The sequence below is a fragment of the Carettochelys insculpta genome, chromosome 11, assembly GCF_033958435.1.
Source record: "Carettochelys insculpta isolate YL-2023 chromosome 11, ASM3395843v1, whole genome shotgun sequence".
Lineage (NCBI taxonomy): Eukaryota > Metazoa > Chordata > Testudines > Carettochelyidae > Carettochelys > Carettochelys insculpta.
Genome location: NC_134147.1, coordinates 43,729,002 through 43,754,137, shown reverse-complemented (window position 1 = coordinate 43,754,137; position 25,136 = coordinate 43,729,002). Strand labels below are relative to the sequence as shown.

Sequence of the window (25,136 nt, the reverse complement as noted above, 5' to 3'; positions counted from 1 at the left end):
ATTTAGTGGGCATGTTTGGTTCAACAGCAGCCTTTCTGAATCTCTGAAATGTTCTGAGGCAGATATCATTCTTGTCCTGGCTCTGCATTTGCCACAGTGAAACCCGCAGGGTTTCTGAAATATATTACTGCAATGCTATTCTGTTGCGGGATCCACTCACAGCTAGTGGCATCTCCTTCTGGCTATCCTATTGTCATCTACCCCTGTGGACCCCTCTCACGCCAAGAATCGCAGCCTCCTCTTTGTGATGGAGCTTTCCGGCCAGGTCAACAAATGATTCTCCACTCCATGGGTGGCAGGAAATACTTACCATGATAAATCATCTTAGGCAGTCCATTGTCCTCTGCCTGGTCTGTGCTACATTGCTAGTGGCTGAAGAGGGAACCTGCAACCACCCTTTACTCTGGGTTCCCTCTGGGGATTTCCAATCAGCAGCCAAAGTCTACAATCCTATTCCCTTCTGCTTTTCCCTTCTGCCTTTTCTGTCTCCCTGGCTTCCCCTGCTCTCCAATTCCTCTCAATTCCTGCCTGCAGGGCATACCTCTGGACTACCCTCTGCAGTACATGACCTGTGAAGAGAAGCTGAGGGATCTGGGATTATTTAGTCTGCAGATGAGAAGAGTTAGGGGGGATTTGATAGCAGCCTTCAACTACCTGAAGGGGGATTACAAAGAGGATGGAGAGAGGCTGTTTTCAGTGGTGACAGATGGCAGAATGAGGAGCAGTGGTCTCAAGTTGCAAGGGGGGGAAGTCTAGGTTGGATATTAGGAAAAACTATTTCACCAGGAGGGTGGTGAAGCACTGGAATGCGTTACCTAGAGAGGTGGTGGAATCTCCATCCTTGGAGGTTTTTAAGTCCTGGCTTGACAAAGCCCTGACTGGGATGATTTAGTTGAAATGGGTCCTGCTTTGAACAGGGGGTTGGACTTGATGGCCTCCTGAGGCCGCTTCCAACCCTACGATTCTAACACACCTCCTTTCATCCAGACAATGACTGCAGACTGCCTCTGTGCAGCCACCTTCTGCTTTCTGTCCCTGGGTTTTATATAGGCCCTCCCTGTTCCAGCCCCGCTGAGCCTTGTGACTGATTAAACCCAGCTTCTTGGCTCCTCCACCAGATGCAATCTGGGCAGTCAATCGGCCCCCTCACCACGCTAATCTCTTCCCATTTTGTCTGGGGTGTGCACTCTGTCACCTCTTCCTTGAGGGGCTGCCCCCAAAAAGCCATCCATAAACTGTGGATGCCAAAAACATGGCACTGTGATATCTCAAAGTTCCCTTCCCATTAGAACTAGCCACAGCAACGGCCAGAGTTATTTCCTTCAACTCCACAAGCACTACTGAAAGTGCAGCTGGATCAGAATTAGATCCCGCCTACTTCACAGCGATCCTCCCAGATGTCCTGCATGGTCCCGCCGACCCAGGAATTCTACGCCTTCCCCAGCTGCATAGTACACAGCAGAATTCACTGATGCCCACAAACCATACAGAAGTTCATCTCTGCTTCTTCACACCTCACAACATCCACGGAATCAGACCCATCCGCTTCTGTGCAACACAGATGTATGGTAGCGTGGCAGAGATGAATGGTTTAGTCACTAGAGCAGCCCAGCCCTATGCACCCAAGATATTGGTTGCCTTTCTTGTTCTGCCAAATGACCGATCTGGGTTAACTCATTCGTGCTTCGTGTGACTCAGTTTCCCCATTGGAAATGGGAAAAGAATGACTTCTCTAACTGACAGGGCTGTCAAGAAAATTCATTACTTCTGGCAACGTGCTGCTGGAGCCTTTGTGGGGGAAACTCTATAGAAGTGATGTCCTGTAACACCTGCTGCATACATTACTAAAGTTGGCTGGTAGCGCCAAGTACTTCATTCCCACAAAGGAAAGCACACCCCTTTCTCTGAACAGCTTAAGTAGAAAGAAATGACGGAAGTGTAACATTAAAGGATCTTAGACTTTTTTAAATAAATGCAAACTAAAACTAAGGTCACATGGTCTGTACCAAACAAGGGCCTCAGAAAGCTTTAAGCGTTCTGATACCATGGTGATGGGGGTACTACAAGAACCATTTTGTGTAAGTGCAAGGAATTCCTTTCCCTAAACATCTCTGCAACAACAGCTACAGAGAAGCAGATTAAATGGTCAGTGTGTGGAGCCCAGGTCTTTAACTAAGGTTTATGTTGCCTGTCTGCCCCCTCCCCTCACCACCACCACCCACCCACACCCCCACCCACCCACACAATTCTTTGTGGGTAAATTAACTCAGAAGATGCCTCATGTTCAGACAGTTTCTGCATTTCTAGGAACACAGCTGAATTGTGACTGTGTGTGACACAAGGAACTACGCCTGCATGGCTGGGGCATTCATAAGTTAACGCGTGAGTATGTAAGAATATTTTAACATCACTCTTGATTTTTTTGTTGAACAATTTTCTCGAGTGCCAGAGTTATTTTACTGTGCCCTGTCCCTTTAAAGACTTTTGCTCTATTAAAGGGGCCAAAGAGGAATCATCTGGGTGAGCACAGTGTGTGGTCACAGGAGGGTTTTTGGTATGCATATGACAGCACTTGGGGCTCACAAGTGCTTGGCGTGGGCACTGTATTTGTCTGTCTGCACGGGTGTGTCTGTGATGGTTTGACACTAAGTTTAACAAAACTCCAATTTTAAAACAGCCCCTGGCCTGTGAATGTAACATAGCCATAGTCTGACGAAGCAGGTCTTTGCCCACAAAAGCTTATGCTCCAAAATATCTGTTGCTCTATAAGGGGTTCGATTCACTGGTCTTCTTGTTGCAGTCATAGTTCTGTTACTGCAGAGTACACAACATGCCTCCAGTGTGACTTTCATGCACTGCTCCTCAATCCCAAAAAACCCCAAAACAAAACAAAATTCAAGTTTCCAAGGGTTTATTTTATTTAATATCCCTCTTCATATTTAAATCTTATTTACAAAGTCCCAAAAAGTTCCTTACAAATGAAGACTGTTTCAATTTTCAAACTATGCCCCTCTTTTATTACAGTGACAAAAATCCTCTCTCAAGCACAATTGAAACATTTGTTCATTCTAAAACACCAAACTGCTTTACTTATATCTCTAATATACAGGAGTGATTCTTCACCCCAGTTTATCCTTTACAAAATTGTTTGTACCTTTCCTTAAGTCCTTTCATTTAAAAGAAATAGACAAAGTTTTCATTCACAAACTGAAATTAAAGCCCACCAAACACAACTTTCAAGCAGGTTACATTCATGTAAATACTTCTAAGTGACAAAGAAGCAAAAGGAAAAAAAAAATCCCCCTAAAGACCCTGCTTCTTTTTCCATTCTTTCACTTCCCAGTCAAACATGGCCTTCTCCAGTTTCAAAGCACCCTCGCTCTCTTCTGGGCAAAGCAAAAACTGAGGTACAACGAGGCCGGCATTCTACCCTCTCAGAATTTTCCTACAGACATCTCTAGCCTGAGAATGAAGTGATCAGTTGTGAGGTGGGGAGTGAAAACTGAATTCCCATCATCCAACCCACTGGGCAAGTCATGACACAACCAGTTTTAAAGTGTTACCATTTTCACTGCAAAATATGAGAGTGAAGCTATGAGACAAAGACAAAGCTCTCAGTCATTTGCTATTGACGACACTGGTTCAAAACAAATTACCGTACATAAGAAAGAAAAACCTCTAAAGGTCTGCCTAGATGGGGCATCTTTCTACTTAAAACAAAAACTACTTTATGACTCATTCCAAAATAAATAGTATCTTTTGGATTGGAGAGGCTCAAGATTGAAAGAGCAGACCTAGCACCTGTCAGGCCTGAAAGGAATTAATAACATTGCCTCAGAAAGCACAGTTTGTATGTACGACTGCCGTCACTAGTTCTTGCCCTCATGAGAGCTTAAACCTAAACTCAGACTATACTCAAAACTATACCCTAATAATTCATTTCACATTAAAAATGATTGTTGTGTCTTTGATAAATACAGTATAACATTTTGCAGATTTTTGGTTATGAAATATGTTAATTTTAACTCAGTCTTAAATTGTTATATCCACCCAATAAAAATAATGGGTTTACTTGACATCAGTGAAACGTCCTTAAATCATTCACATAGTAGATGCAGAATCTTTCCTATGAATGTTGCTGAAGCCTGCTCTTAACAATTCTTAAGACCTGTCCATAGTTCTTGCCAAGTATCCATTATGACGTACAGGAAATCTAATGGAAACTGATCAAGCAGCCTGCACAAGCTTGGAGCTTGAGTATGTATATATGTGGAAATACTAGTTAAATGGAAAATTTAAAAACTGGCAGGATCTGTTGACAGAAGTTGCCGTGGGAAGAGCATTTCCAGCAGAACTTCTGTGGACAGATCATGGCCCACATGTAAAAGCCTATCAAAAGAGGAATCTGCTCTGTCAACAGAGAGCAGCCAGACTGCCCAGCTGCTCTCCCAACGGAACAGCCAACTGGAAGCTCAGCAACCAGTACCGCCCAATGAACAGGAAGCCCTAGCCTGTCTTTTGACAGAGGGGTCCCCAGAGCTTCTACATGGCTTTTTTGTCAACAGAAGTTGTCGACAAAGGAATTATTTCTCATTGCAGAGAGGCACAACGCTGTTGGCAGAAGCCTGGGGACCAGGAGCCTAGTGGCAGGAAGGTCAGTGTCTGGGAGCCAAGCCACACTGGGAGCCTGGTGGAGCTGGCTTCCATGGGGCTGGCATTCAAAGTGGCAGAGTCCAGCAGAGCAGGGCTGGAGCTGAGGCCAGCAGTCCAGCTAAGCTGCTGGTAGAAGGTCCAACCAGGACTGGAGATAGAGGGATAGAAAAAGAGGGCAGAAAAAGAGCCAGTGGTGAAGAGGGAAACAGGGTAGGGAAGGGGTCCTGGAAGCAGGAGACCCACCTGGCCCAGCAGATTCCCTCGTTCGGGACCAGTCATGTCCTGGTGGTGCTGGACCAGGGAAGTCCAACATGTACCATCAGAACAGCTTAATTCTTCCTTGCTAAAGATAAAGATGGCAAAGGCAGCGAAGATCAAACCCACGGGAGTCCCTTATCTCCCATTAAAGTCTTCAAGGGACTGACCATGTTTTTATGTCCATACAGTAGATACACTGTGGACAGTCAAAGCCTCTTCTGTTTAACATGGCCAGCTAAGTGTCTGCCATCAAAAAATGTACGATATAGATGTGAGACAGGAAGGGCAGGAAAACCCCTCACTGAGGAATTCTCACGCACACCAATGTGCGGGGACTGTAGGCAGGTAGGAGTCTGAGAGTGATGTTTTCTGGGCTGTGGGCTCACTAGATGCACACCGACAGGGCAACATCTCCAGTGGCACTGCTACGACGCTGTGACAGTGTAGGCGCTGGGGGCAGTGACAGGAAGGGACTTTCCATCAGTAAAGACATTCCACCTCCCCAAGAGGCGGTAGCTAGGTCAGAATCTCTTCCAAGGAGCTAGCCACGACTTGAGTCAGGTCAAGCTAACTGCGCCACCCGGGGAGTGAAACTTTTCACGCTCTCTTTCTAGCAGCTGACTTCCAAGTGCTTTGCCAAGGAAGGCAGCGTCATTAACCCAATCCTAAAGACGGGGAAACAGAGGATCACACGGGCAGCGAATGGTTCAAGTTCTCCCAGCAGGCCTGGGGAAGAGCCAACAACAGATCCCAGGTTTCTTGGCTACGCAAAGCACTAGCAAAGACTGTAAGAGCTAAAATTTCACACGACTTGTTCATAATGCTCAATATACTGGGGTAGCCAAACTGTGGCTTGTGGTGGCTTTTACATGTGGTGGCTCTTTTATAGTTAAAATGCAGCAAGCAGACACCCCCCCACCACCACTCTCACCCCCATTCTCCACTCCCTAGACTGGAGTTAGGGGGGAAGCTCAGGGCTTCTGCCTTATGATAGGGTGGGAGGGCTTGGGACATCTGCCCAGTAGGGAGAGGAGCTAGGGACTTTAGCCCTGCAGATGGCAGCTGCCAGGGTCTGGGGTCATCCCTAGTCCTGCTGAAGACTTGAGGCCTGTCAGGCACCTGCCATGGGGCTGAATCCCCACACCCTGCTACCTACTAGAGGGCAGAAGCCCTGAGGATGTGCATCCAGCTTCTCTGACTTCAGATTATGGTATGCTGCTTGGAGAAGCAGTAAGTTTGGCCATCTCTGCTATTCCCAGAAATGTACATACAGTACAGTATTTATATTCCAATTGGTTGGAGATACACATCTCCTAGAACTGGAAGGGACCTCAGGAGGTCATCTAATCCAGTCCCCTGCCTCCTTGGCAGGACCAAGCACCACCTTGGGTTTAGCAGGGCAATGCTCAAACCACTGAACCATCCCTCCCCCAAATTTTACATTGCCTGTTTAAAAGGAGAAACCCAGCCATTTTTCAGTATTAGTGTGTTGTGACTCTCTGGTATTTTGGAGTCTGATTTTATACACAAGTAATTTTAAGTGGGATGAAACTTGAGGTACACAAGCTAAAATCAGACCTCAGCAAAGGATACAACAGTCTGGGAAGGCCGCAAGTCACTGGCCCAAGCAACAGGTTCTCACTGACACGGTCTCCAGGTCCATTTCAGTTCCCAGGGAGCACTAATGGGGTAGGACCAATGTTCCGTTTAATCTTTTCAACCCTCGTGTGGAATAATTTTATGTGCACCCAAGGCATGTGTGAATGTGCAACACCAGCAGAAACAAAACCTCAGCTGTGGGCACACCGCCAATCAGCTGGGCGGCATCTGAATCACTCCTGAGTGGCTGCACAAGCAAATGGCTTACAGGGAAAACTCCCTAGTCCACACAAAATCAGGTTTAACCTCATCTAGGGGGATGGCATGTGGGTGAGACAGTGAGGGCAACAGCTGGATGGGGCACAGGGGTCTGTTGAGGAAGGAGGCTGGATAGGGTGGACAGGGGGCGTCGGCAGGTTGCAGTTGCCCCATCTCTGAACTATCACTTGCAATACTGGCAGCTACAGAAGTATTAAAGAAAAAAAGAAAGAAAGAAACTGTATTGCAGCCTAGCCACAAAAGAGATCAAACCTCAGCAGCCAGAGAAGAGCTTATTACCATGGTTATCGCTGCTATTTCTAGACATACTGAAGGGCTGTTTAGGGCTTTAATGAGGGAATTTACAGATTCCATGGCAAGGATATTGCTAGTGCAGGTGCATTCTGCCACTTCAATGTTTTCGGCAAGTGACCTGTCAGACAATATATGACATAAAAATGCCCCTGCATTGTTAATGCCATCAAAGAGGATATTCTGGTGCCAAAAAGGAATGAAGTGCAAAATGTATCTGCTTTGATATCCAAATCTTCTTCAGCTCATGTGGTGCTATCCCTAACACCAGCCCCCTCCCTCCCCCCACCCACCCACACAATCCCTTAGTCCTCCCAAGCCACAGAACATTTGGAAATGCCCATGTGCGCTACCCGAACAAAATGTCAGGTAATTACAGGTGTCTACTTCCTTCTCCTCCCACAGGGATCTTGCACCTAGCCTTGTGTGCTGGAACAACCTTCATAACTAACACCCCCTTTCGAGTGGCAGTGCTCAACTCATGGCTAGCGGGCTGCTTGTGGCCCAATCAGCCGCACCTTGTACGACACTCTCAGGGCCACAGAGCTAATGGATAAATGGGGTGCCCCTCCCTGTTCTTCTAGGTGGCCCTCTCTGATCCCCCACTCCCGCAGGCACCAGGCGCCTCTGGTTCCCAGTGAACTCAACCGTCCAATGCTTTTGAAAAGCAGGTGGCCTAACTAAGGACTTGGGGGACATGTCTGAAAATGTTGTCCTGAAAACTTACTTGCAAAGCACATAAAGTCCAATATTCTGCTGCTCATTCTGAATCCACCCGACTTTGAACAAAACTTTTTAATGCACATTGTTTCGAGCTATCAGGGCGCTGACTGAATGACACTCATTTTCCTTATTAAAGAAAAAACTCATTTATCATTTCATCTCCACCTTTCAAAAGTGACCAGGCTCACTGACTGGGGGTGGGGACACAGAAGGGGGCAATTGTCCTGGAATCCAGCAATTCCAAGAAGTCTCAAGCTCCTTAAATCACTACCAGAGCCTGGACAGCACTGAAGTGCTGTGTGTGGGGAAGCTAGCCCATCCCTCATTTTGAGAATACAAAGATGAACCCCCTTTCCTTGCCCAAGGGCCAGGATATGTTGTCCTCTCCCTGCCCTCACTCTCCCACCAAAAGTGACTAAATAAAGATTTCTGAAGCTTCAAAACACACACATACACACACTCTCTCCCCCAGTCCCCATGTCCGATTTACTATCCCCAGCTCTTTTCAATTTAGCACCTTTTAATTACAACATAACCATTTGACACATGAACTGATGTTTCTGAAGATCAGCAGATTTTCACTCCAAATAACCAATTCAAATCATAATGGAACTGCTCATCTTTATTTTTATGTGCTGGTCATGTTGTCCTTCCACCTTCATCTTGTTGTTTAATTTCTCCTCAGCTACGTACATTCTTGTGGACTAACAGCAATTTTCCTCTAATGAGCGTGTGCATTGAGCATGAATTTTAGGAGATGTAATCAACTAAGAATATATTCATCTCCATGAATAGGTTTTAAAAACTGGAAATATGAATTTAAATGTGCTGTATATCCTATCTACTGCACTTTCGCTGTGTAAAGAGAATTGCACATTGGAAAAACAGTAATTTACCTGCTGTAACTTAACTTTATATATTGTTAAATGATTTTCTCGTTAATAGAGACCATTAGAACATTGAAGGGGATAGAAAAAAGCAGTGGTGCATATCTAGCAGTTTTTGAATGAACGTGATATTAAGGTAACTTGCACCAAATATCTTCATGGAAGTGGACATTACCAGTTAACTACCAAGGATAGGCAAATTATGGCTCACAGGCCACATCCAGCCCATCAGGTCTTTTAATCTGGTCCTTGAGCTCTTGCAGGAGAGCTGAATGCAGAACCTGTCCCACTCCGGTGCTCCAGTTGGTGAGCATGGGGGTGCCTTGTCTTGCCTGGCTCCCTGAAACAGTGCAGCCTCATTTTATCCCCACCCCAGGGGCCAGCTCTGCAGCTCCCATTGGCTAAGAGAGCTGTGGAGGAACTGTCTGCAAGTGGGGCAATGTGCAGAGCCATATGGCCCAGAGGGGTGATGGGGTGCTGCTCCCAGAACCCACTTCCAGTAAGTGCCACCCTTATGCTACATCCCTGAGACCCTGCTGAATCTCCACCACTCTCCCCAGCCTTAATCCCCCTCCTGCCATCCAAACTTCTGATCTCAGTTTGGCACACTACTGTTCCCGCTACTTTTTTCATCCATGTATAGAATAAATTTTGTTCTGTGCACCAAGGCGTAGGTAGGTGTGCACCACCAATAGAAACACATGCTGCCAGCAGTGGCTGGCTGTGGGCACTCTCTCAATCAGCTGGGCACCAGTTAAATCTCTTATGGGTGGCCTCCCAAGTGGTCAGCTTACAGGGAACACAGCAACACATCCTCCTGCACCCCAAAACCTTCATCCACTGCCTGACCCAAGACGCTGCACCCCAAGCTGGAGCCCTCACTCCCTTGTGCATTCCAATTCCCTGTTCCAGCCAAAAGTCCTCTCCCAACCTCCTAACCCCTTGGTCCCAGCCCAGAGCGCCCCCCTTACATTGAACTCCTCATTACTGGCTCCAAACCAGAGCCCACACCCCCTCCTGCACTCCAGCCCCCAATTTTGTGAGCATTCATGGCCTGGCATGAAATTTCCATACCAAAATGCGGCCCTCAGGCCAAAAGTCTGTCCACCTAATTTACACCTATTCAGTAAACCCCCCCGAGATATGCACAACAAAGCAGCCTGCCTCTTGCTGGTGCCCCTGACAGGAGCGGTTTCCCCGCCCCAGAAGTGGCAAGCATCTGGGAACCAGGTGGCAGCCTGGCTCCCGGCTCCCCTCCACTTGCAGAGCCAGAAAACTGACCAGGACAGACATAAAAACCACAGATCCTGGAAGCCAGAGACAGCTCTGCAACAGACTGAATTTGGGGAGGAAATACTATTTTGTTAGAAAGAAAAAATAAATTCCTCCACTCCTCCTTGTTTCTAATAGAATCACTATTTTTTTTCTTATACAAGCCTCGTATTTCATTATAACTGTTGTGTGTCTAACAGCAATAGAGGTTTAAGGTAAAACTGGTAGAATGGGCTACTCTGCTCTTCTGGATAATCAAGCTTCTACTGTATTTAGATCTACACAGAACACAATTAGATCTAGTTTCTATAGAATAGTAAAAACAAACAACAACAACAAAACATTTCTAATGCATAGTGGTAACTGCAATCTACACCAAAACTGTAGTTTTAATAAACAGCGTCCTGAATAGAAATACATAATTTAGTTTCTCTTCTAATCCATTTCAAACTGAAATATTAATCAATTGAAATATTCCACTCCCCCCCCCCATGTAAGATCCAGGTTAGAGTTCTTCTCTCCTATTGCTTTCAAGGAGCAGTTCTCAAAAGGCACTCAGTGCTGGCCTGTTGACTTCAGCAAGGCCAATGTGAAAAGTGCTTTGGAGAATGCTTCCTTAAATTACCACGGTGTTTTAATTGGAATACATGTTGAATCTCTCTAGTCCGGTACTCTCTCGCCTGGCAACATCTGTAATGCAGCATGATTTTAGTTAGCCAGATGCCCACTTACCATGGGTGTGGCCAAGTTTCCCACTTATCATGGGTGTGGCCAAGTTTCCCACTTATCATGGGTGTGGCCAAGTTTCCCATGATCCCAGAAAATTTGTTTACAGGCACCAGTCCTGGCTCTCAGTGTTCTGTGCTGTAATTTAGCTCCAATTTACTCCTCAGGGTCTTGTAAGAGCCCAGTAAGCCGTGGAAGTGTTGGCAATGCTGCTAGACAACACTGGCCTCCCACGGTCTGGCAAGTTCTCTCATTTGGCACCAGTCAGGTCCCAAGGGTGCCGGATGAGGGAGGTTCAACCTGTAGTAGAAATCTCATTGTGCACAAGGGTATTTCACAGGGAATTAACTGCCCCACCCCCGTGCACCCGCTATGGGATTATACCTGTCCTGGTCCTCATCTCTGTCCCACTGCTGCCCTCCTGTGCTCATTATACCGTACAACTGCCCCTGCTCACAGCCCCCTCCCTTCTCATGTTATGAAAAACAATTGCATTCCAGGCCCATAGCATTGTCCTGGCACAACCAAATCCATACCTTGCTTTAAGGTATGGCAAGAGGAAGCCGAATCCAAATTTGGTGGTTCTAGCTCTACTGTTTAGGAGAAACTCTTGAACAAACGGGGACAAACAAACTGGCTCTCAGAAAAGCTCTTTCAAATACATAGGAGACTGTGCAATTCCTTCAGTTTGGACACTAAAAATAGACCAACCCTTTCATAATATTCTCAGAGGAGTAGCCATGTTAGTCTGCAGCTTCACAAATAATGAGCAGTCCTGTAGCACATTAAAGACTAACAAGTTTATTAGCTTTCATGGGTAAAACCCACTTCCTCAGATTTCTCACATTAGTTATTTTAGCTTCTCATTAGTTACTTTAGCTTTCAGTTTCTCAGGTATTAACCTAAAACAGAGACTACTATCCAAAATACAATATTACATTTATGTGTCCAGCTTCAGGTTCTCTTTCCACACACGTCTGATAAGATTATGGGATTTATACAATCGGCTACTACGAGGGGGAAAAAAATTCACTACCTAGGCTCCCTGGAACATAAATCACCTCTGAATGGATGGCTACGTTCATGCAAGAGTAAATTACCCTGTTACAATTAAGGGTTAATAACCTTCCAGGATCAGTATTTGCTCATGGAAAAATGAAAGGAGGCTTTTAGCTATGTATAATAAATTCAAATAGAGAATATTCCTACACTCTGAAGTGCATGAAAATCTACTAATGAACACTGAAACCGTATATGCTCATCCTTATTGTGGTGCAAATTTGAGAATTTTAGAGTAACTCATTTCTATTTCCGGGTTTGTCCTTGCATTGAAACATTATTGGACCTTTTGTGGATTAGCATTAACCAATGGACAACAACTGAAACGCCGCTACCAAACAACATGCTTCAACACCTCCTCAGAATAAACCTTGTTATCTCATATTTGCATGCTGAGAGCTCCACACATGAAAAGCCCCACGCACATTATGTGAAACATCAGCTGCCGGATTTTAAAAAACAATAAAAAGACAGATCCTACTACATACCAATAAAACACGATATTCTTTACTGGGTGATTTCAGCAAATCTGATAGAGTCTCATTAGGAAATTCTGTGAGGCACAATTACTTTTCATCCGACTGTCCATGGCTGGCAATGCAGTGGAAAATGAAATGTTTCTGAAGGAGCAACTTCAGGTTCCTCATTCCAAAGGCTGATTGGATTTGTTTACTTTAAAAAGGAGATGGGTGTGTTTGGACTCAGGAATGCAAATGCAAAGATGACCTCCACGAGTAAACCTCTGCTGTGGTGATATAAAGGGAAAGTGAGTTCAGAAAGCGCTTGCAAGTGGCTTTCAATGAAGAAAAAGTATTGAAGACTTTTCCAGGTGCAGGCAGATTTCAGTTGTTTTGAGTGAAATGGAGGAATTTAAAAAGGAGTTTTGTCTGGTTTGTGTATGCCATCCCCGAGTGCAAACTTAGCAAGCTAGTGCCAAGTTATCAGACACCTCTTTACCAAATCCCCATCCCCTCCAGAATCTTTCCCATGAGACTTCGCATATTCATGAAGAAATTCCTTCTGCCTTTAACAGAGAAAGAAAAACACTACCTAAGAACAGGGATATCCCTCAAAGTGCTATGCATAACCTTAACGAGCATGTCAGCCACATTAAAAATATATTCGGCAACAACGTCCATGCCTGGATTGTGTGTGTGGCATGTTTGTTGAAGGAAGTAGGACATTGTGTGTGTGGGAAGAGGTTTGGGAGAATGGGTGGAGTGAGGATGGGGGAGCATAAAGCGGGCACAGGAAGAGGCAGGTGGGGGGGTCAGAGGGAAGAATTGGAGAAGAGAGAAATCCTGGGGCAGAGCAGGGAGGGGTTTCAAAACCCCTCAGCCAGAACAGAAGTTGGCGCCTATGTGGAGAGCCTTCGTGTGGAGGCAGTTATGCTGGCATAAAAGTGTTTTCCTCAGTCTAGTTTATTTTGTTCAGGCCTCATGGACTCTTAAAAGTTTTGAGAGCACAACTAGGTCTGCTCGGAGTGAAAAAGAATTAAATCGCATCCCTGACAACCTGTGACAAGGTGACTGTCCACTTAAGGGTACCAAGGGACTAATGGTGAGTCAACACGACTACTTCTGTGGTGCCCCCAGTAAGGCCTAGGGATCGAGGTGAGAGGAAGGTCCTGGTAAACACAGTGAAGATGAATGGAAAACACAGGCTACTCTTTAAGGCCACTGGAGCAGGATCTTCCTAGATCTGGCAGAGACCGGTGCTCTCCTCTCCGACTGCCAACCTGGAGAAGCTCTGGGAAGATGTAGGTATCCTGTCTCTTCCCTCCAAACAGGGGAAACACCAGCAGGAGAAGATCTGCCTGCTGAAGCCTCCTACCCTAAGAGAAAAAGGACTGGACCTGGGGGAAGCGCAAGCTGGAAAGAGAGACTAGCTGCAGCTGTATAGCTGGCCTAAATTACAGCTAAAGCACCAAGGAGCAGAGCTGGTGGCTGGAACAGAGAGCTGACTCCAGGGAGAAAGACTCCAGCCAAGTAGGGTTGGGAATGATGAAACTTGGCCATTGAAAACTTCATTTTTACAACAACAATTTATGGCAATAAATCAGGGTATTCTTGGCAGAGAAAAAGCCTGTGTGAATTTACTAAGGAGCCCAAAGAGGGAAACTGAGGCACTGTATCACCGAGCCACGTTTGGCCAGAGCAAGAAATGCATGTTTACACCAACATATCTATGTAGGCAAAAGCCCTACCCTAGCCACAGACATCTGGCATTAGGCACTGTAACTTACTTCATCTGGAGTACAGGTGTAAACTATACTGACACAACCAGTCTTTTCATGGTGTTAAGTCCATCTCCACTAATCAGAAAGCCCCTTCTGGTATAAACCTGCCAAAGGAGACTATAGAGGAGCTACCCATCACCCTCATAATTCAGCATGCACCACTACCCTCAGGAATAAGATTTTTCCCTTTTTTTTTTTTTTTTTTTAAATCAAACTACTTGTGTGGCCCCCAGTACTGTACACAGTACTGCAGCTGAAGCATCACCCATGATATGGCAGACATAGGAAGTAATTGTCCCATTCTCTTTGGCACTCATGAGGCCTCTGGAAAGAGGACAAACAGACAGGGATGGAAACACAGGTAACCATTAATTGATATAAGAGAGCAGGTAGCTCTGAAAGGACATTAGTTATGTCAAGTGGAAGAGGGGTGGGAAGGAGAATGACAGAGAAGTCATTCATAATTTCTCCCTAGTCCACATAGGATCCATACTTTCATTCTCAACCCAAATGCAGATGGGACTAGGACCTTCCCTTGGGGCCCCACGTTGGAGTGAGAAAATTGACCTTGTGTTTTTCATACATGGCTCTTCACGGGAACCAAGGAAACAAGTCAAGTATTTCCAAATAATAATTCAGTCATAAACTAGCTTTCCTGTAGTGCTTCTCTTCAGTAGCTCTCAGAGTCCTTTACAAAAGTTGTCAGTATCATCTAGTATGGCAGGAGAGCAATTGTGAAAGATCAGCACAGAGGATGGGTGCATAACAGGTGTTTATAGAAAACAAAGCACCAAAGTAAATAACAGGCCAGCCCTTATAAAATCAGGACATCTGGTCACCCCACTATCATCCCCATTTTACAGACAGGAAAAGTAGAGAGAGGGAAGTGACCTTACCCAATCAATACCCTATACCAAGGGTCTGCAACATTTCTGAGGAGGAGTGTCGAAATTTGACCTTATGACCTCTATCTACGGTCCAAGCACCAGAGATACTTTTTCAAGCCACTAATAGTCCTACTTACAACAGCTTCACTAATAAATAAATTAAGCTGTAGTGCTTTACTGTTTAGGTGTTGGTTGGCAGCATCAGCTGGTCTTTTGTTAATTCACAGGTGGCATGGCTTTCAGCAAGCTCCCAGCTGCATGGGGGAGGAGGAGCGGGGCTGAGCTCCCGCCTCACATGCTGATTAAAATCATCTTGCGTGCCACTCTTGGCACCCGTGCCAGGGGTTGCTGACTCTTGCCCTACACTAATATTTCCATGACATTGAGTAGAATAGGTCTTATTTTACTGCAATCAACGCACCTATGATATGCTATGATAGTTGCATTGTATTAAATGGAGGGAGCTGGGCTATGAATGAGTCTTTCATTTAATTTATAGGTAATTTACTGGATTAGATGCAAGACCCTGAAAAGTACTAGTCAGGCTTGACTGGGAAAGAGACCTTCAGAACTCTAGCCACAATGGCAGCCTACAGTTGCTTTACTACAGAGTTCCCAAGTTGGACAAACACAATTTCATGGAAAAGCATTTCAGGTTTTCACACAGAAGTGTTTTGCCAATTGGTTTGCACTGCACAAGTAACTAGAGACTTCAGGGATTTCCTGCAGGGCATGCCATTTTACCCCTCCTGTATTAGGCAGACCCTGCAACAGCTAACAGTAAATGGACTAATTTGACCATCTTTCAGCCAGCGGGTTGGGTCCCACATTGCATTTGCTACAGCGGGCTTAGAAAGGATGGAAGGCCTATCTGGTGTTCTTTACCGACAAAGCCCTTCTTACGTAGGCCTAATTTCACTTAAAGAAAGCTGTGCTTTTAGCTGATACAATAACACCACCTGCCATGCATGAAGCAAGCTGGATGAGCTACATTTTTCTGATATAATTAGGTCTACAGTGGGGACATAACTGCTGTTCTTTCATTGGAGGTAGTTTCCTTAAAGATTGATTTATCAGGGAAATCATGAACTCATGCACACTTAGCCTATTTTTGCAGGGGTGAAAACTAGAAATCTCAGATGACATACACCTGAGAAATCTTTGGGGACAGAGAGGAAATAGTCACATCTTCCAGAGTTTTAGGAGGAGGGAATTTTATATTGGTCCTAATAAAGAGAACTGCCTTCTTAATTCCAGTTCCAGGTCTCTGGGTTATTCAGTAGTGGTGCTGTTTCCCTGTCGTATGCAGTCTTCTACTTCTCTGTAAAGCGATGGTTCAGTGGCCACCGATATGCAGTTGCAGTAAATATATACATTTTTCTACAAATTACACTACCCAGCCATACACCCAATAATATAGAATCATTTGGGAGAAATGCCAGACCTTTTTACAGATGAAGCCTATCCCCTTCCAGTACCAAAAACCGCAGCCCTGTTACTGAACAACAGTATGCCTCCTTTGTGTTGTGTGTACATCCTATGCGGAGCGCTGAGCTATTTATTGTCTAAAGGTCTTCTTACCTAATGAAGGTGCAATGATGAGGGTTATGGATCAGCAGCAAGCACCACATAAATAATGAAGCACAGCATTCAAGGATTCTTGGCAAGAGCCTGGGCACATCAGTCTATTTTCAGCTGAAACTGGCCTTGCTTCTTGCTACAACTCTGAGGATGACAGAATATTCTCTTTGAAGACTGGCTGCTGTAGCACTTGGTATGCAGTGGCTGTGGGCACAGTAGATCTAAAGGAGTTCATCCAATATTGATATGCCCAGAGTAAAAGACAAAATCCTGCTCCACAAAGATTTTTCTTAACTTCTTTCCTTTTTGTTTCACCACAGCCGAAAAGGTCTTGGGCCTGAATTGTGAGAGGGTCAAAGCAGAGAATTAAACATCGGACCCTGAATCTTTCCCATGACAGGTAACTATTTTGTAAATTAACATTCTCTCAGAAACCATGGAAGGGACTTCAAGAGACCATCTAGTTCTGCCCTGCTGCACTGAGGCAGGGCCAAATATACACAGACCTTTCCTGACAGATTTTTGTCCAACCTGTTCCTAAAATCCTCCAATGATGGAGATTCCACAACCTCACTTGGAAGCCTCATAGTTCTTGTGTTACCTTAAATCGTCATGGAGAACAATTTATTCTTGTCCTCTGTATAACAGCTTTAATATAAATGCAGATTGTTATTAGTCCTCCTTCTGTCTTCTTTTCTCAAGACTAAACACATGCCCAGTGCATAGTCTTCACCTTTACTCACAGGACAGATTTTCAAAACATTTTATCAATTTTGTTACTCTTCTCTGGACTCTTTTCCGTCAGTCCTGGCTCTGGGTGTTCTGTGTTGTTATTTAGCTCTAATTTACCTTTAAATAAGTCTTCTAAGAGACCAGAAAGCAGTGGAATCAAATTAAGATTATTGTCCAAGGTGAATATTTAAAACATTTAAGAAAGAAGGGGGGGTGCACTATTGCAAGCATTTAAAGAAAAAAGTGTAAACTCCAGAACAAGAAATTGCACTCCAGCTGGGTTCAACATGATCAAAACCAAGAGGCATCACGCAATGCTAAGGATTATTTTTAATTCCTTCATTTAAAATTCAATGCAATGTAAATCAAATGTGGATTTTATGGCAATTGAAATTTACGGCACTACATGAGAACGCAGCAAATTCTTGTGCTATTGGTCTAATCTGCTGCACTCTTACTTCAATACATTGGTATGTCATGGCTTTAAAAAAAATACTTGCAGCTTGAACATTCATTTGATGTGATGAAAAATGCAATAATAAAATGGTAATTTTAACTGTACAGCAACTATCATCTTGAAGGTTCCCAAAACGCATTCCAAATGATAGATTTCAGTCTGGTTTTCATATTCCACTCACCGTCACAGCACGTTAAAATCACCAACTTGCAGCATGTACACACCCCAGTACTGAAAGGGAAGATGGCAGACAAACTCACAACAGTGATGCGGAAAGCTAGACCAGATGGACAATCGTTACAGCCCCTCTCTAGGCTCTATGATGCAATCACAGAACAGATAAAATATTTATTTTTAAGCTTAAAGTTTTCCATAGTTTCAAATAATTAGCCTTTTTCCCCAAACCAGTTTGTATTTGTTTCATACGAGTTTGTCAACAATAGAAAAGGTGTTCCCAGGCATAGGAAACTAGCTTAGGACATGGGAGATCTGGGTTCTATTCCCTCAGCCTTCCTGTGTTTTAGTACTCCATCTGTAAAATGGAGACAAGGGCACTTCCCTCCCACGGGAGGAGTCGTGAGGGTTAATATACTAAAGATGAGCAAGCACTCTGAAAGCAACAAATGAACATGGTATTACTCTGCTAACCACTGATTCAACAATGTTTCCTGGAGATCATCATGTAACTATTACCCTTCCATCCTGATGATGAATTAATGGAAACATATTGCCAGTTTACCCCACCCCCAACATATCCTTCACTGCTTATTTGCTACTGCCTGGACACATTGAACCTCTCTAATCTGGCACTCTCTGGTCTGGCAACATCTGTGGCCTGGCATGATTTTAGTTCACTGGATGCCTGTTATTTGTGGGAGAGGCCAAGCTTCCCATTGCTCTGTAAAGTATGTTTCCAAGGTCAGTCATGGCTCTCGGTGCTCGATGCTGTTTTTTTAGCTCTAATTTAAATGCCTTCTTAGACACCAGCAAGCAATGGACTCAAATCTTTAAGTTTTTTGCTCAAAGTGAAAGTAAACAAAGGAGTGCTGCAAGTGTTCTGTTTATTCACTGTCACAAAATAAAAGCAAAGAGACCTGCTTGCTACAGTATTGACTCCTGTGGTTTGGCAAGTTCCAGTTTGGCTCCAGTTTGGTCCTGAGGGTACCAAGCTGGAGAGGTTCTACTTGTATTGGTAATTAAAAAGAAGAGTCCCTTCAAGGACACAAAAAGGGAGAAACAGTTAAGAAAATCAATATAGGAAAGATTAAGGCTACCTAACAGAAGCTTAATCACTGGCAACAGACATGCTTTAACGTATTGGAAAAATATTGAATGATCACTGATGATTAAGGGTTACCCACTTAGGAAACTGTATGTATTTCAATTCAATTGCATCATCTCCAGTGTCTTTTGCTCCCTGTTTTGGAAAATCCACATTATGCTCCCAAACTTGGTCTTCTGATGCCCACAGTAGGAAAGACAAACCTTTAAATACTGCTGTGAGACACTGAAGATTTGGGGGACTGGGAAGATCAACAACCTGGAAATCTCAATACCAGACAGAGTAGGCAAGAGAGTTAATTAGCAGATATCAGCTGTTTGCTTAACCTTTTCTGGCCTTGCCTTGTGATCCCCTCCTAGGGCTGAAGAACATCCTTCAAGTCAAATTTTGGCTGGTTCATGCTGTCCAGAACAAAGTAAGGGGCGAATATAGGTTTCCTAAGACACGATGTAAGAATGGGTGAGACCCCAAATTTCCTTTAACTGCCAAAACCTGTATGGCCAACTCAGCTGGCCAATATTGTTACTATCTACTAGCTCAGAGGTTGGCAGTGCAAACAGAGCTGTAGGACTGATCTTTTGGTACCTGACCTCAGACAAAAGGAGATGGCCAGCCCCAATATTCAATTCAGGAGTGTCCACCTGATTTTCAGAATAAAGAACTGGTTTACTGCACTAGTTTTCCCACTTCTGGTTTCCCACGGGAGCTGTTTATGCAATGTTGGAGTCACCAAGGTTCATTTTTCGTTTTTGTTTTTTAACCTGGGCAACTTCAGCATAGTCTCAGACATTTATTCTTTCAAATCAGTGTGGTGCCTTACAAGTTACTTGACAACATGAGACCGGGGCATGCACACTTCAGCAGACATTCTTTCAGTCTTATTTTGGGACAGAACATGGATAGTGGGAAGAGAGATGACAGTCTTCATTGAGACAATCACATCACCACCTTCTTCAGGCTGGAGTCAAGGCTTGGTTTTATTCTCAAACTTTAGCAGATGTTACAGAGGACAACTTTTGCCGATGCAAGGCACGCAGGGTACGTCTAACACTGCAGTAAGGAAGTGTGACTGAAGCATGCATAGACACACCCGAACTAACTTTGGCTGACTTAGACCACAGCTGGCTCATTTAACAATAGCAGCTCAGGGATGGCAGCTGTGGCTAGCCTCCCAAGTACACAGCCCAGGGTCATGGGCAAGGGTGTACTTGGGAGACTTGCCCATACTTGCAGATCCAATGCCATTGTTACTCACAATAGCCTTGATCTGACTCAATCACAGCCAGCTCAAGTATGTCTGTGTGGTCCAACCCCACCTTCTGACTGCAGTGTAGACACACTCTCCCTCTTCGCCTTGGCTTGTTGACCTTCATGGCAGGGTAGGTCCATTTACCTGTGTCTTTTGTTCAAGACGTGGGGTGGGACAGGAGGTGCTCTCATGACTAGACAGGTTCTGCAGCTCTCTTTCTTGAGGATGGCTGATGGTAATTTACAGTCGGGGAATAACTATTGAGGGCCAGTTGCGGGCTCTACATTTTGCAAAAAGACTAGTGACTTGTGTGCTTCACTCTGTGTGTCAGACTTCAGGCACTTTAAAGGGGACTGATTTTCAGAGAGTAGGTGCCAAGCCCTTTCCTGTAAGGTATCTCACTGGGAACCCAAAATCACTTTAGACAATTTAAAATGATAATGTGAATGTTTTGTATTGATTGTGCTTAAAGGAGACACAAATGCACCCAGAGACCTGGGCAAACAATCCTTAAAAGAGAACACTGAGGTGACTATATAAAAATCTTTCTTTATTGAACATTTTGGTTTGAACGCATCGCATAAGCTCAAAAAGGTGATTTTGAAATCACTACAATAAAGCATCCAAGAATCTTGAGAGCAACCCTGCTGCTCATTCTAGTAGGGACCATTTTTTGATGACAGAGAACTTACCTGATCTCAGCTCAACACAAAACTGACATGAAAAATGGGCCCTGTTAAATCTTCTAACCATGATTCAGTTACAGCTGGTGCATAATGCATTCATTTTGATCTTTGGCTCTTCCAGAAAACTACAACAGCATAGACCAATCCAAAGATGGCTGACTCTGAAATTCAGTGCGGTCTGGCATAGCGCCAAGCTTCATAGGTTTGAAATTGGAAGAAGAAAATTTGATTTGAATTCAGATACACTGCTCACTTATCAATAAATTCATTCTAAGGTAGATTTCCCTGGTGCATAAATTATGTGGTACATCATTGCACATATAAAAAATCTTCTCTCCCACACCTCTTGTGGACTAGAGTATACTCAAACAGATAGAGACAGATTAAGAATTTTTTTTTGTTAAAAATGAATTTGAAGTATTGGCTAGCACATCCTTCTAATTTTACGTGCCTGCGTCAAATGGAGTAAACATACGCAGTCCTTTAGGAACTGCCAGTTGAGGAAGAAATTAATATTTCAAGCCAGAGGTTAGACCAAACCTGGTATTTGTACTTGCTCAAAATCCACCCCCAAAATAAACTCTGCCTTTTTGACACCATACTAAGATGTGTCTGAGATTGAACATCTTCACAGACAATGTTTCTGGTAATATACACTCCAGCTCTTGTTAACTCTGATAAAAGTAAAAAATTACTTAGAGAAACTACACTTCTCTGCAACTCACTGGATCAATCAAGAGGAAACAGCAACACCTGTAATGTTTCCAAAAGCTTGCAGCAGACTGCCGCCTCCTCACACCTCAGCAGCAGAGGGAGGTGGGAGTGTGCAGAGCTGTCGTCTGAGGCAGGTAAATCCTAGTGACATGGGGCAGGTTTGGGGCTGCAAGGGATTTAAGCCTGGGGGGTTGAGGGCACGGTTTGGGGCTCAGTTCTGGCACCTTTTTTTTTTAAACACCCCCCCCCCCCCCCGCAAAAAAAAAAAAGCAGTTTCCTCGAGGTTAGCAAATGTCAGTTAAATGGATTCATTACCATGTAAATGGCTCTTTCACAGGTTCGATGTTCTGCTAGTAGCTCTGGCAGGGTGTTCCACTTCTAAGTTAACTAGATCATCTCCAGAGGAAGTAAAGCCACAAAACAGGGTTAGAAAGAGATGGGAGGGTGAACACGAAGAACCAGTGGAGCCCCATGTTTTTGAGCACCCTACGCTGCTGTATATTCTGCATATGGGTAAGCGGGGGCCCTGTCAATAGAAGATGTCAATTGTAATAAGGGGCTTGGAAGCATTTCAAATAATGGCCACCAGCGTAAGAACTCCTCAGCGGTCAGTCACTCAAAAAGCATCCGACGCTCCCTGAATACTTAGGCCATGATCTATTCTGACCAAGATGTGATACGGAAACAGATCGTGGAATGACAACACCTAGAGGTCAGAAACCCATTTCCGCCATGAGATAGTAGATTGCATAGAAAAGTGCTACTTCCATTCACCACTTAGTTTGACCCTGTAAGGCTGTGGTCCAGATACTGGCACTAGGGTTATCATGGGCACCCTCCAACCAACCATCAATAATACCAAGCTTTTATAGTTTCTACTAACTTGACTACAGGACTTTGCAGAGGCAAAATTCCCTTATTCCTCACAAATGAGCCACATACTTCAATTTACAATTCCCCCCTTTCATCCCACTGGCTCACTTGACTGCTTGCCAACAGAGAACCCACTCTCTCTGGGTTTAACCCTTCACAGGCATTCATTCCTGCTACTAGAAAACTCTGATTTCCACAAGTCAGAAGGGATACTGACCAATTGGTGAGTGTTCAGGGTACATAGAGCCACAACAATAATTCAAGGATTGGAAAACCTGCTTTATAATGACAGACTCATGGAGCTCAAACTACTAACAAATGAAGGTTAAAGTAACTTGGTGATAGCATGTAAGTACCTATATGAAGAACCATTGTTTAACAATGGGCTCTTCAATCAAGCAGAGAAACGTCTACTACTACTACGACTTAACCCCTGTACTCCGAGTGGAGTATAGGTCATCTACAAGTCTCCTCCACTTCACTCTGTCTTGGGACAAAACATCTAGCTGACTCCAGGAGTACTCCAGCTGATGTCCTTCAGTCTCTGTAGAGCTTCTCCAAGTTGTCCGAGGTCTTCCTCTTTTTCTTTTCCCTTGAGGGTTCCATGTGAGAGCTTGATGAACTATGCTGGATGATGGTGTTCTGAGAGAGTGGCTTAGCCATCCTCACTTTCTACTCTTGATTTGAACATCAAGTGGTTCTTGTCCTGCTCTGTTCTAAAGCTCCCCATTTGTGACAAAGGCTTGCCATTTGATGTGAAGAATGTACCTCACGTCTAACAGGATCCATTGGCTGGAAGTTTAAACGAGACTGAAATAAGACACTAATTTTTAACAGGCAGAGCTATTAACCATTGGAACAGCATACTGAGAGTGGGGTGGATTCATCACCACTGACCCTGGCTATTTTTCCAGACAATCCTCTGAACCTGAATTGATTCAGGAGAATTTTCCAACCTGTGTTATAAGATGACATAGGTGATCACAACAGTCCCCTTTTAGCCTTGGAATCTTTGACAATATTGAAGTCTTTAGACTGGGGCCTCACAGGCCTTAGGCCCTTTAGAGAATCACTCTTTGCCACATTTAACTTTCTATCCTACGTTAAGAAGATAACACTTGGCTGTTTAAACTCTTGTAATAAACAATAAATTGTAAACATTATTGTACATATCAGGACCAAAGATATCCCAGTTTCAGCTGTCATGGGGATGAGTATAAAATGTGTTTTTATCAAGCAGAAAATGAACAGTAATCAAAGGGTCTTTACTATACAGAAAACTGGGTGCTAAAGCAGGAGCATGCAAGGACTAAATAATAAATATGTCATGGCACAACCTAGTGGCTTTAAAAAGAAAGAAGGGGGGTGGGGTTGGGAGGGATAAACACAGCTAAGGATCTGAAAGGATTTAGCTCCAGTGTGTGTATTTTCTTGCCAAGTTAAATGAGCCAGGCTGAACTCTTGATGTTTCTCTTCTTTAAAAAAATTGCCCTTCTTTTTACCTTGTCCTTAATTTGAGACATTTAGAAAGGAGATCTCTGAACTCTGCATTCTTTTTCCATCTTGAAGTTCAGTGGAAACAGCTAATGTAAATACACATGCTATGAACTTTGGAAAGAGACCTATATGTCTAGATTTAAAAGAAAAATGGAAAAGCATCTTTCCAAAGGAATCATGCCTTAAAATGTGCATTTAACATGCAGATTAAAGCAAACGGGCCTCTGCTGCCAGATATGGGAAGAAAATAAGAAATCCAACTTAGCAGTTTTGAGATACTAGAAAGAGGTCTTTTACTTGTGCACACAGCCATTCGGGTAGCATTTCTGTTTTTTAATTTACAATTAGCATGATTAAGAAGGCTAACCAGTGAACTAAATAGCTGATTTGCATATCCATGCTTAAATTGTTCCTTAACATTATTTCACTAGTTCTGAGGGCTTTGGGGTTGGTGCTCCTAAATAAAAAATAAGAGAATGCATCTTAAATAATTGAGATGTGCAGTCAAACTGTCAGCATGGCTCCCAGAAAGAAGATTCTTCTTTAACTTCAAGGAATGAAATATTTCAGTTACCAAGAGTTGAAATTTCCTCCATTCTTCCATCTGGTCAACAAATTTGCAAGCCTGCTCTGAAATGCATTTCTGGCACAGGCTTATAGGACAGGAAATAAAGTTGATTCAACATTTTCAATACTGACATTTAAAATGGACATTTCGAATATCTACCCTTATGACTTTCCTAAGATTCATAGGTAGTCAAAGTGACATGCCCAAAACGCACCTGGGATGTTCACAGTGACTCTGTGGCTAAAAAGAGCTGTGCTACAGTGACATAGAAGATTCGCGACAGATGTGTAATAGTCCATGTGAACTGGCACTGCAGGCACAGTCAAATCTGAGAGTTATGAACACCTTGGGAATGGAGGTTAGAGCTCTGAAAGATGTAAATGAAACAAGTACAGAAAGTGTTTCCTCTACTTGTCATTTAAAAAAAAAAAAAACTTTGTGGCTTATATTTAATACAGTATTTACTGTACTTTTATTGCCTTTTGAGGCATGTGGGGTGCTCTGATTGGTCATAATTCCAGCCAATCAGAGCAGCCGACAGCAGTGCCTAGAAGTGTCGGGGGGAGTGGCGCACAGCCATGTGGGTCGCAGGAATGCTACGCCCCCATTGCCCCTCAACTGCGC

The 25,136-nt window shown here is 44.0% G+C and overlaps 1 protein-coding gene across 26 annotated transcripts in view; it reads right to left on the bottom strand.

Moving 5' to 3' along the window:
• The window catches only part of MAGI1 (membrane associated guanylate kinase, WW and PDZ domain containing 1), a 488,573-nt gene that overhangs the window by 253,844 nt on the left and 209,593 nt on the right, over positions 1 to 25,136 (bottom strand). The window contains exon 1 of one of the 26 annotated variants that reach the window (XM_075006155.1): positions 16,455 to 16,462. The exons of the other annotated variants lie outside the window; for them this stretch is intronic. The gene's annotated coding sequence lies outside the window, so the exon portion shown is untranslated. Of the gene's footprint in view, positions 1 to 16,454; positions 16,463 to 25,136 lie in introns of those variants that run through there. 26 annotated transcript variants of the gene reach the window in all.